This window comes from Pezoporus flaviventris, unplaced genomic scaffold, assembly GCF_033815535.1.
Source record: "Pezoporus flaviventris isolate CSIRO_AGI_PZ_B2104156 unplaced genomic scaffold, CSIRO_AGI_Pfla_v1 ptg000001l, whole genome shotgun sequence".
NCBI classification, from domain to species: domain Eukaryota; kingdom Metazoa; phylum Chordata; class Aves; order Psittaciformes; family Psittacidae; genus Pezoporus; species Pezoporus flaviventris.
Window position 1 is genome coordinate 4,901,375 of NW_026892549.1, and position 12,558 is coordinate 4,913,932.

General features: G+C 43.1%; 1 protein-coding gene across 6 annotated transcripts in view; it reads right to left on the bottom strand.

Moving 5' to 3' along the window:
• Window positions 1-12,558, bottom strand: part of SEMA5B (semaphorin 5B) — a 277,220-nt gene that overhangs the window by 111,842 nt on the left and 152,820 nt on the right. The window lies entirely within an intron of this gene.

Below are 12,558 nucleotides of genomic sequence, written 5' to 3' on the forward strand. Positions count from 1 at the left end.
GTATGATGAGGAACTTAGGAAGTCAAACTCCTGGTACCGAATCTTCAGTTGCTGTAGCTCTGATTTGCACCATCCTATTCTGTTACCCAGAGAAGAATAAGACCCATTAGCAATATCTCAACAAAATGTATCAGTAATTATTACATGTCATGTAAGTATGCAGAGAAGTACACACACACACACACACAACCTCTATCTTCTTCTCTCCTAGTCCTATCGCTGGAGATCCAGCAGTTCTGCTGTACAACGTGTCAAAGGGCTGCATGCTTTCCCAAATAATTTGTTATTAACTCTTCAGCACTGGTTACAGACTTAAATATTATGTCCTGCAGATGCAGGCACAGACCAGAGACACTAAGCTAACACACAGCTAAAATTTCAAAACAGATAAATTCTCAGCCAGTGGCTGATCTGACAGCTCCCTTTCAAAAGCACATGCTACTCTCACCAAAACATTAATGCAACTCCAGGACACAAGACATCATGGAATAAGCCTTCTCCTGGAGAAGTTAAGCATGCCACTGGTCTCCAATCTTACAACACCCTAAGGAGAAAGGTCTCATAACTAGGGACTTGAATTTGCTATCCTGCTGTTAAGCATGCTATTTAAATGCATTGATTTTAGAAGTCTTTTAATGCAGATTTGAGCTCCTTGTTTTAGTCTGGTAAAAAGCTGGACAGTTTGACTGAGTAATAAATTTTAATATTAGGGTGGTTTGTTTTTTTTTCCCCTGATAGCACTACAGAGCAAATTCAATTAAATATCCTTAATGGAACAGATGTATCCAAAGGACACAATTTTTGTTGCACTCAGCCAAAACAGATGCAGACAGGAGTAGTGTCCATTTAAATAAAGCCAGTCTCTGTCCTCCTAGTGACTGCTGTGTAGCACCTGGACAAAGCCATTCCCGTGGCTGAGACCTAAACCAAGCAGGAATGTAGTACTAAAATGTGAAAAGCACAATTATCTTCCAAAGGCATCATGCTAACCCCAGCTAAGTCTTACCTTGTGGTTTCTTACAGAAAATAGAGCTTCCCTACATTTTTTATCAGATTGCCTCACCTAATGTGTGCACAGCCACCGGCAATTCTTTTTTGTTTGATCCTTCTCATATCTCTTCAGGAGTAATATCAACACTGGCAGGCCGACCAGGCTATCAGAGGCACCTCCAGACTCCAGTTGACCTGCTCAGCTAGAACTGACTAATCCTTAATTAATAACATGCTCTTTTAGCCATACTTCTTCTGCAAAGCTATACTGAGAGTAAAAGGCCAAGGGGAAAGATCTGCTGAATAAGACAGTGCCATTTTTATGAACTGCATTTTAACTGCAATTTCAGCCCCCAAATGAGTAAGGTTTCTGAAGGATGGGCATGGTTTATTGTACCTTAAATTGCCCCATTTGTGACCTTTTTTCTGCTTGTGTTCGAAGTTATGTCTGTTTAATACCTTGCTGAACTATAACTTAAAGCAGCTGAAAGAGTAAGGTTAAGAAATATGACAGAACACTGAGATCTCTACGTGAATTGATGAGGTGCCTTCTTAATATTTTTCTTTTTTTTTTTTTTCCCTCCCATTTTGTCTTGTAAGTGAACATTGGCTAATTCCTTCCTCTCTTCAAGTAAACCCATTTGGAGTAGGCCAGAAGAGAGATCACCTGATGCAACCAGCTATTCTGATAACTCCTTCTCCTGCATAAAAAGCTGGTGCACAAACTTGGAGGGATAGGACTACCTTCTCACTCAGTTTTTGTCCTGAAAGCTATGAAACTTCCCGGTATTAAAGTACAAGCTTTGTTTCATCCCAGAGCTGGCTGCATCTCCAGAGCAAGTGGCTATGCTCCCCTAAGTACTCTGGGACAAATGGTATTATACACATTAAAAGCTGCTTCAAACTGCTAATTATTATCACTACTTTCTTATTTATGAACATCAGCACATTTCTGAAAAAGCCCACGCTAAACAGTACTGCCCTGAAGTCTCAGCCAAGACTGTGTTTTTGTTGTGTTTAGACACAAAGTGGGTTGATGGTGGTTCCTCTGGAGACTGAATCACAGCAGATGCCTATTTAAACAACCTGAGAGAGTGGTTCCTCTCTCTGTTACCTCTGATTGTGATTCCTCTCTCTGTCACCTCTGATTGCAGGGTGATATTATCCCCAGCTCAGATATAGGAAGCTGGCTGCTGTAAGACCATCATGCTCTATACAACCTAGTCTTGAAAAATTTGCCATCTACATATATGCAGAAGAGTAAAAAAGAGACATTGTTCCCATTGAAATTTAAAGCACAGATTGACCAATTCAGTCGATGTCACAGAGTATATCTGCAGCACAACCAGGAGCTGAACTCCTGGTCCATTAATCTATGCCCTGGTTAGAAGAATAACTTGCCTCTGAAGTTGGGGCACAGCTTGTAAACCTCTGCTGAAGTGCCATTTACACTTGTGGAAATTGGGTAGATGTTGAATTACTTTCCCAGACTGGGCCCTCAGTGCTAGTCGGCATATGAACACAGCCAAGCTGCAGTATAAATCCTCTAAATGTAAGTATTTGTTAATTGGCTTCACAATTTGTATTTGGCTGGCTTGTAAAATGATTAAGTGCTCACCGTGCCTGGTACCACAAAGCATATGTACCAGAACAGCAGGAGAGCAGCTGAGATGTGTTTCGAGAAAGGATGGAAGAATATATCTACTTAAATCTGTCGGCCATGATATTCCCAAGTCAAAGCTGCTTATTAAGTGTTTATTTCATATAGCCAAGTGCACCTTGGATGAACTCTGTAACATGCTGCCCATGCACTTGTTCACACATTGCCTGGCCTTGAAACAATTTACAGGGAAGGCAAAGTACTTCGTCTATGATGCCACTGAGCAACAGAGCTACAAGACAAATTAAACCCTTCCAACAGGAAGCCACATAATAAGAGTGCTTGAATAATAGCAGAGACCATTCCTCTTAGGAGTTCCAAAATTATAAGGGTTGCAACATGCTTCAGTCACTTGTTCAGGCCTCTTTTTCACTGCCTCTTTTCAGGCAGTACATCTGTCAGCACTGTGCTGACTAAAAGGTGCTTCCTCCTAATTAAAAGAGAGCATGCTTTACAGTTCTGCTGTAGTGGATCAGGGGGGACATCCCTGCAGTCGGTGGACTGAATGGGTGTAAATGAAAGGCTACTGTAGTTTCAGAATATTTTTTCTATTTAAATGAGTAAGGTTCATTTATGTTTCACAACTCTGTCCCCCTGTGCATATGCCAAGCAAGTAAGATAACCTGTCTGTGCTTTAGGACAACCCCTGCTAGCAAATCAGGAGGCATGAGATTCCCAGTGCTGACCACCACCAGAACTTCTGAGGACTTTGACATACAGAGACCAACAATACACTGCTTTATCTCAGCTGGTCTGTATCACTACAAGACATGTACACCTGCTTACGTGTTGCTTCATGCCTGTACCTTTACAGTGAGAGTCAGAAGCTTGCCCCTCCCACATTACAGGGCAGGCTATCTTTGTACACAGACATTTACCCTGCAAGTAGAATGAAAGCCAACAGAAGCTGATAATAATGTTTGATTATAAAAAAAAAAAAATTAAAAAAAAAGAAAGAGTTTAGGAAAAGCTGAAGAGAACTGAGCAAAGAGTTGCTCTCCCTTTGGGGGCTAGTACTGCACTGAAACAGGCATCCAGCACAGCCTAGGTGAGGTACTGGAGACTCACTGGTGGTGATCTGAGAAGGCATTCCCTATACTTGGAGAATAGAATACAATATATAATTTCAGCTGGAAGGGACCTACAACAATCACGTAATCCATGACTGACCAATTTAGGGCTACCCAAATACCTCTTAAACACGTGGGGCATCAACCACCTCTCTAGGAAGCCTCTTAAAGTGTTTGACCGTTCTCTCGGTAAAATAATGCTTCCTAATGTCCAGTCCAAACCTCCCCTGGGCACAGCTTTGAACCATTTCCATGCATCCTACTACTGGATACCATGGAGAAGAGATCAGCATCTCCCTCTCCACCTCCCCTCCTGAGGTGGAGATTGTGCTGCAATCTGGAGCCAGGTCTGCAAGAGGGACTCAAAACTGTCACAGTGTAGATAATAAGAAAAATAATGAACAGAACAGGGCTCTTTGGGTGATACAAAAGAAGACACAGAATTATGCATGTGGCAAACCAAATGCCCCCTTCTGGCACTCCTGGAAGCCATGTCCTGGGAGTGAGCCTTGGGCTAGGAGCCAGCAATTTCTGTCAGCTCTTCCTATCTTTGCTCCTGAAGGCCTTAGATATACTTTATACTTCCACACTACATGACAAACACAGCTTAGCTGTGCTTCATGACTCCCTGGGAGCTGGTTAGTATCATCCCTTCCCCTAATACTAATGGAGAAAATGAGGCAGAGACAGGTTAAATGACCTCTTCCAAAGCACACAGCAAGTCAGTGATAGAATGGACATCGGACTCCAGGGCTCCTGGCTACCAAATCTCATGCTACACTAAGGCACAGCACCTCTATGTGGGTTCAGCTGTGGCTGAACCTATCAGTTGGCTGTCCACATTTCTGAACTAGCCAACCATTCCAAGAAATCCAGCTCCTGAAGGATGATTCTGGCCTTTGCTCTCAGAAGGAGTTAATTACATGCCTGATCCAGAGTGTAATATGACAATCTGTTTGCAAAGGCTACTTCAGTGATTCACTTGAATGGCCTGGCATAAACATGCTGGAGAAAAGGTGGGGAGCCAGCATCTCCCTTATGATCTGTATCCTTATTCACCAGTAATTTTGTTTCTATTGAAGAAAAACTTGTCTGGTACATCATCCTTCCTTAAAAACCAATAGATGTTCAACAGAGAACCATACTAAACAGCATACAGTAATATGATGCAGATGCTGTATGAGCAATTGCTTTTCCCAAACCAACATTTCTCAGTGATAAATCCAGCCAGAGCTAGAGGAACATTCTCTTAGAAGAGGCTCCTTATACAAGCAGCATATCATTCTGATTAAGCAGCTTCCAAATAAAGCCAGGGTCCCAGCTACTGTTTCTGGGTTGCCACTAAGGCCCATTTAGTACTTCTCAGTGGGAACAAGGATGAAAATCGAATCCTCTATATTCCAGTCAATGGAGGAATACTACCATCAGCTTTAATGGCACAGATCTGTTCAGGCTACATACTCTATACTCAGGGCCAGCTCTAGGAAGAGTCAAAAGAGGTAGATACTTATAGCTACAGAGCATTTAGGACAACAACAAAGCTGAAGCACCCCTCAGACTATACCAGGATTCAGAAATCTACATGGACGGCAGCAGCTGTGGAAGGGAGATGCAGGAAGGAGATTGGCCCTTGGATTGACAGCCATGTCCCCTCTTACATCAGCTTGCAAGGAGAGCCACAAGCTGGCTCTGGTGTCTCTGGCCCTTCTCTTTCCCCAGGGCAGGAGAAGCAAAGCCTCGCTCCAATGTGGTCCCACCTCCTTCAGGGTGACAGTTTGCCATGGCTCTGAGATGCCCACTGTTTTCTGGAGAGTAGCCATATGTGCACACTTACAGAACGCGGTGTGGGGGTATTCTGTAATATTGCTTGAACATACAGAAAGCAGACCAATTGCAATTTATTTTTTTCTTTGTTACATTTCCCTCCCTGTTTCACTGGATGAGTTTCTCTGAAACCTCAGAGATGGAAACTGAGCCAGATTTTCGAAACTTGTGTGCGGGTTTGTTCCTATTTTCCTGGAAGAGCGAGTCCATCTCTCAGACCATCACATCTTATCCCACATGCCACCTCAAGTCTCTCTTGAAACGTGGCTGACAGCTCTTCTCTCCCCCTCTAATCCAGTTGGCAGAGTCACAAAGCACTTAAAGCACCTGGATATGGCCCCGAGCTGCATGGGGACCTTTGATCTCCTATGTGCTGGTTTTAAACCGTGGCACCATCATTTTTAGTTGTGCTGTCAGTAAGTAATACTGTAAAATTCCTCTTCTTTTGCTGCACTGATTATCGTTCAAATATTCCATGGCAGCCCCCCCACCTGCCTCCTTAGGCTGATAAACATGCTCAGTTCTGTCAGGCTTTTCTCAAACTCTGGATGAGTTCAGCATGACTTGTATGCAAATACTGATAGAGTTGGCTGGTGAGCTTAAGTTATTGCCAACCAATCCCTTCCCTTTGACGTGGTTTTTATAGTTTTGCAGTGGCACAGAACAGTAGGCTTAGCACCTAAACATCTGGATATAAACTGATATGCAAGTCACTGCGGTGAGCCCTGCCATATAAAACCGACATCTCACCAGTTTAACTAGAGCAAGAGAGTATTTTCAGTAACACAAAAGGACACTGCTCTGCAGCCCTATCCTGTGATGCTGTATAACACATCAGGTCCAAGACCTCAAGGCTTTTGCTGAAGTATCCTGACCTTGTGTTAGCTTGCACCCCACTCTCTGAAATACAATCTTCAAACTTAATTATTCTCAGTGTGTTGCTAAAGCAAGTGAACCTCTCATGGGTGGCTGCTTTTGTGATAGGGTATCACCAATTTTCATTTATCTGGAATATGAGTTATGTTTCCAGTCAGGCCTGCAATTTGCTGTGTGAGGATGATTCCTATCAACTTTGCTGCACCAAGGGTGCCTTTCAAACAGCACTGGCTGAGCGGCCACTGGCCATGAGTCAGAAAAAAGCCTGGTTCCTCTGATGATGGACAAATATGCGCAGACTACCACGCTGGTGAGGTCATTTGCAGAGAGGTAGATGGTACTGCCTTGCAGGTGATTTGAAGGACTGTTTTCTCTGCCAGCAAAGATGACAGACCAGAGACTGCCATTGCTTCACCCTCGTCTCCATGTACAACACCTGAGGCAAGGCTGCCTCTTTGCTCTTCTGCAGCTGCAGTTTCTCCTGTGCATTGGTCCAGCCCAGCAACCTGACACTGCTGCAGCATAACATTTTATTTGATTTGTCTCTTGTGAGTTAATTAAAATTCCATTTCTTTGCTTGAGAAAATGCACAAATTTTAGCTAAAAAAAAACAAAAACAAAAACAAAACATCCACTTTCAACAAGATTTAGACCAGGCTCCAAAGCTCCCAGAATCCTATAATTACAAAAATTGTCCTTTTGTCCTTTCCTGTCCTCTCCTCCCCAAGCAGTAAATGTCAGGGACAGCTCAGATTTGGGGTACTGCAAATTCAGACTCCCTGTAGACCAGCAGAGGAAAGCCAAATCTATAGGTAAGAACCAGAGACATCCCAGTGGGGCTTCGCCCCTCCACCCTTATAAAAAGGCTGAGCTGACCTCACCTGTCAGAGTATCAGAGAGGAAGATCTCCCTCTGAACTATCCCAGGCTCAGTCAGAGAGGTTAAAACCTGCACTTTAAATCACACTTTTGTGTGATTTTGTTCCCTGTGTAAAGAAACTGCGCACCCCCAATTATGGCTTTAACTAGCTGCAATGCCTAATCACAGGTTTCTCATCTTCACCATATTCTTCGCCATGCAGGTCAGGCAGCTTCTTTGAAAAACATCAATGCTCCTTTGAAAGTTCCTGTTAATTTCAGAGACTGATTCTCCCTTTTATTTCTCACATCACCATGCTATCTGTCCCCCTCCAGACCTCAATATGAGGATGCAGCTTTAATTAGAGAATTCTTTTGTCTGATAGGAAAAATCACAGTGAGAAAGGATGGTATTTGTTGTTCTAGGTTTCACTGCAGCAGTGTTTTCAGCTACCCTCCTATAATCTGGATATAATAAAAAAACATTATCATGCTCTTTGCTTGCTCACGTCCTCATTAATACCTCAACTAGCAAGGTAATTTCTCAGCCAAACGTGACTTAGTAGGGGGTAAAGCTGGCGTAAGGCAGTCTGATACTAATGCAAGCCATCAGAAATGGCAGCAGCTCAGCTCAGTCAGTTTGTCTCAGGAAAGTATTGAGTCAACTCCTGTAGTCAGGGATGAATGGCATGTCATTCCTGGCTGATAACAGGACAAACTGGTGGACTATTTAACCTTTGGCTATGCCCATGTGGTTGTGGCCAATGTTAACTTCTTTGCATGTTAGTCTCTCCATGCTGCATGACAGCTAACTTTTTCAGCCATGCTGAAGCCCCACAGTCTCACTGTATGGTACTCACAGACTTTCCAAGCATTTTTAAGATTTACATCTTCTTTGGAGATTCAAGGCTGAGAGCACTTCTTGTTTCCACTACAAGTGGAAACACAACAGTAAAGGGTCCAGATCTCACCTCTGACACAGGTTTTCTGTGAGTCCATAGAAGAGCTTCGGCTATGTCTACCTTAGTCAAGTGCAGACACATCTGAGGTTGTGCAGACTTTTGACTGGTACCTTCAGAAAGTGCAGTCCTGCTGCAGGAATAGCTGAGTTAGGTGCAACATTGCACTGCGCTACCTTTCCAATCTACCATAAACTCACACTTCTCAGCATCACAGCCTTTTCACAGGGCAGCCTTGCTCTTAAACCCTCTGGGCCTTAGATTCTCATCTTTAGTGTGCAATTGTTAGCACTTTCCTGAATCACAGAAGCCCTGTAAGGATAAATGTTGGCGAGGGACCCTGATCATTTGGCAACAAAAAGTACTCTTGACAGAGTTTAGACCCAATGCTGATACTCTAAATTGTGGATCAACTCTGACCCAACTTCTGCCACTGAATTTCCTGATTTTCAAAATGCGTTTTCCCCAGACAACATGATCTGCAGAGACTTGTTCTCTTCAGGGTTCAGTGGCAGTCCAGATCTGGACAGGATTGAAGGTGTCCAAGGGTAAGAGTGATATTTTCCAAGTAACACGGGTTTTGAGAGTTTTACTGCAGTGCTCTGGAGCTTTCTGCCAACCAGGCAGGAAAGAGCCTATGTTCAGCCAGAAATCTGCTTGAAACCTGGTCTCTGACAGACTAATCTATCACACACCAGAGACTTTCAATGAACTCAGGGTGCCAAACCTGCTGGTTCAGGGTCCTAGAGTATATTTACAATTGGCCATATTTCTGCAAGCTGCAACTTGAAACAATTCTTTTGGGACATCAGTCACTCCATTCAGTCTTCATCTTCTAAGCTGGCATGATCCAGAGTTGGTTTAAATCTTACACAGCCAGGAGCAATAATAGCCAGGAAGGGCTGTACCCACGCTTCTGTGCTCACCCTCAAACAACCCCTGAAAGTTCATATAGCACCTTCCCTACTCCCCAAACTAATATCTCCTTTCTTACACATATCTACTCAGCATTAGTAGACATGTTCAGTTCTAAATCAAGTATGAAAATCACCCACATCAAAGCATCCTGACTTGAATCATCAGCAGTTTAGTAGCTTTACATTTATGGCAAAGAAGTCTGGCAGTCCAGAAAGACGTGCATTTTACTTGCCAGTTGAGACCCTTGGTGCAGCCTTTGCTCACTACTCTCTACCTCCAGGCTCTTCTTGGTAATGACTTCTTGTGACAAGGGCTCCTTAGCTGCGGTTCCCCATGCAGCAGCCGCAAGAGATTATCCTTTCCCACCTCCTGATAGAGCTGACATCCCTCTTGGCAGGCAGAACTATGAGGACTTCTGGCCATGATGCTTTCTGGCTAATATTCTGCAGTAACACCTCCACTTGCTGCGAATGGCCAACCCTCATAGCCATGCCTCTCACATCCGCAGCCCCAGCAGGCTACTGCCCTGAGCTGACACCCCCGCAGCTTCCTTCTGGGAAAAGTCAAATGTTTCCTTTAAGGCTTCCCAACCACTCTCCATGCAGCCATTTGTTTGGGTATCATCCTCCTGTTGTCCAAGCTGTTTCCCTTCAGCTTGCTGTCGTGCCAGATTGTCACATGGTGTCTCAACCGTCCTCCTTTAAACCTTTTATGTTGTCCTTGCCAGGGAGCTCTTGTGAAGCATGCTTTTTGGCTTGACTCCAAGCAGGGTCTTTCATATCATCACTTCTTTACTGGCTCTTGTCTCTGCCCAGTCAGTAATGAGATAGTCCTGAGGAGAAAGGCTCCTTGAGGAGGTGGGATGTCACAGCTACACTATGTAGCTCCTCCACAAAACTCACCCTCCCTGGGGACTAGGGAGGTGAAATCACTGCTGTAATCATATTTCCAAGTTTTTTCTCAGTAATAATGAGGTCTAGAAAATTGTTTTTCCTCCCATTAAAATAAGCTCAAATAGTAATCACATGCATTCAAAAGCTGAGAAAAGCAGCAAATATATCAAAACAATCACTCATTCACAGAAGAAAAACAGTACATGAAAATACTAACACTACATTTAAAACACAAACAAAACACGCAAACTATGAGTCAAAGTGAAGGTTATGAATTTTTCAAATGTGTGTTTTTATATTTAATGAAATGTGGTTCATAATATGGGTAGTGTGAGATTTACAATGTTCTAAACTATTCATATCCTTACTCGCAAGAGTTTGGATTTTACAAATGATGTGACAAGTAAATACGTTGCTTAGAAACCATGGTGGGCTTTTGAAACTAATTCTTTTGTTTCTGGGATTTTCACTTGGCAGGTGCTTGGTGCATCGGTGTTATCAAACTCCTCTGGTTTGCACTCAGCACCAGCCATTAGGGGAGGGCTCTCAGATAAGGATAAAGCTTAAAAATCTGAGGCTTGTGTTATTCCAGCTCCCTGTCTGCATGGCATGCCCTCAATACCTCTTACAGTTTCAGTCACGCTGTGTCCAATTCCTGAAACCAAAACCACTCATGAGTCCCAGGATCTTCTTTTCTTCTAGGAAGCATTTTTTGTGAAGCTTTGAAACACAGGATGAACTAAGCCAAAGAGATGCTGTGGTGAGGTCATACTGCTTTTAAATAGAGACAGAAAAAACTGGTCTGAAATAATCTATAATGCTATCCTCTGAGAGAATGATGTTAACCAAGAAATTGAGAAGTGGGAGTACTTATAAACTCCCCCCCAAGCCAACCTCCTTCCATAACCCCAGAATAGCTGGTGTTACTACTAATATGATCTACAGTAGCACATTTAAACATGGTTAACATTTAAATTTAGGTTTCATAAATTACACCCTGTAGAGATGGATAGAGACAGCTCCTATCTCTTTGAGGTATTGTTTCATTTGCAAATTCAAGCAGATGGTGCATGAGCAGCTAATGACTCAAAAAAATCACCCCTAAAAATAGTCTAGAACAAGGTGTGGATTTATCAAGGAAGGAGGGAACAGATAAGGCTTCACTTCCCCTTCCCATTTCTCTGGCATGTCTCCAAGAGCTCAGTGAGCCCAGAGCTGTGCAGTGCTGAGGACCCCATCCACACCCCTGTGTTCAGGCACCTCTCCGTCACCTTACACAGGGTGGAAATGAGACAGTGAAGAGGGAAAGGGCTCAGCACTCTCCACTTTTCCCTATACCAAGCCTGTACCCAACCCCCCTGAAAGCCACCCTGGGAAATTATGTTGTCCATTAACTCTACCAAGAATTGCTCAGCAGAGCTGTGTAGCACCACTGAAACTTTCAGTCTCCCAGTCAGGTGGGTAATGCTTCATGAAAACTGACTTTTCCAAGTAAATTCTATAAATACTTGTCCCTGCATCCTCATGAGGCAATACACTGCTATATATTGTATTTCCAGCAGTAATTCAACTTTGCTGTCATTCCCCTGTTTATAATGATATTGTAGCCTGTTGTCTAACCACACTCGTACAACTCTGGTGGAGACAGGGACGCCCTCCAGGACGTGTTGCTGGGGTTTGAGCAGGAGGGGTGAAGCATGTCTGTGTTAGCAAGGTCTGTGCAGGGGGAAACCTGCTGTGCAGCTGAATTATGTAAACCATAAATTCCTCAGAGCGATGTGCCTGTGTTTGTGCAATGCCTGGCAGAAGGCACTGTTCACAGCCATCCCCAAAGTAATGCCATTCTGAACTAATAAATATTAATAATTGTTGGTTAAAGATTCAAGCTCAGGTAAAGCTGTGGCTTGAAAAGCAAAATGCTTCTGTAGGAAAAGCAGGAGGTCCTCTGGCAATTTGAACAGCTACAGGAAGGTGTTATTATTTACTGCACAGAAAATATATATTCGATCACATTTCAGTTGTCTCTGTGAAGCAAAACCCTCCCTCTCTGCTACACTCTTGCTCTTTTCTCTTGTTCATCTCCTGAGCTCTTCCAGCTCTGCTCCTCACCTCTCTGTCCTTTAATGAAGAATAACCTGGCAAGAAAGCAGTCTTCTCCTCCTTCATTTTCATTAATAAGTAGAGACTGCTACCACAATGTTATCTGATTTTAAATGTTATACTTAAACTGATTTGTTAGACCATGCTTAGTCTTTTCTTTTTTTGATTGTCTTATCTGTTTATTGTGCAATAAAAAATAGTTGCTGTTGGGGCTTATGATTCAGCTACAACTGACGTACATTATTTCACTGAACCATAGTTCTTTTCCCTGTTACAAACACAGCTCTAAATTTGTTAGAGCTTGCCTATGTGTGTTTCCACACTCCTCTTATGGCATCCTAAATAAAAATTATGTTTTAAAATAAAGCAAATTATATGCTAATTATATACAATGGGCCAGAACACCAGAGT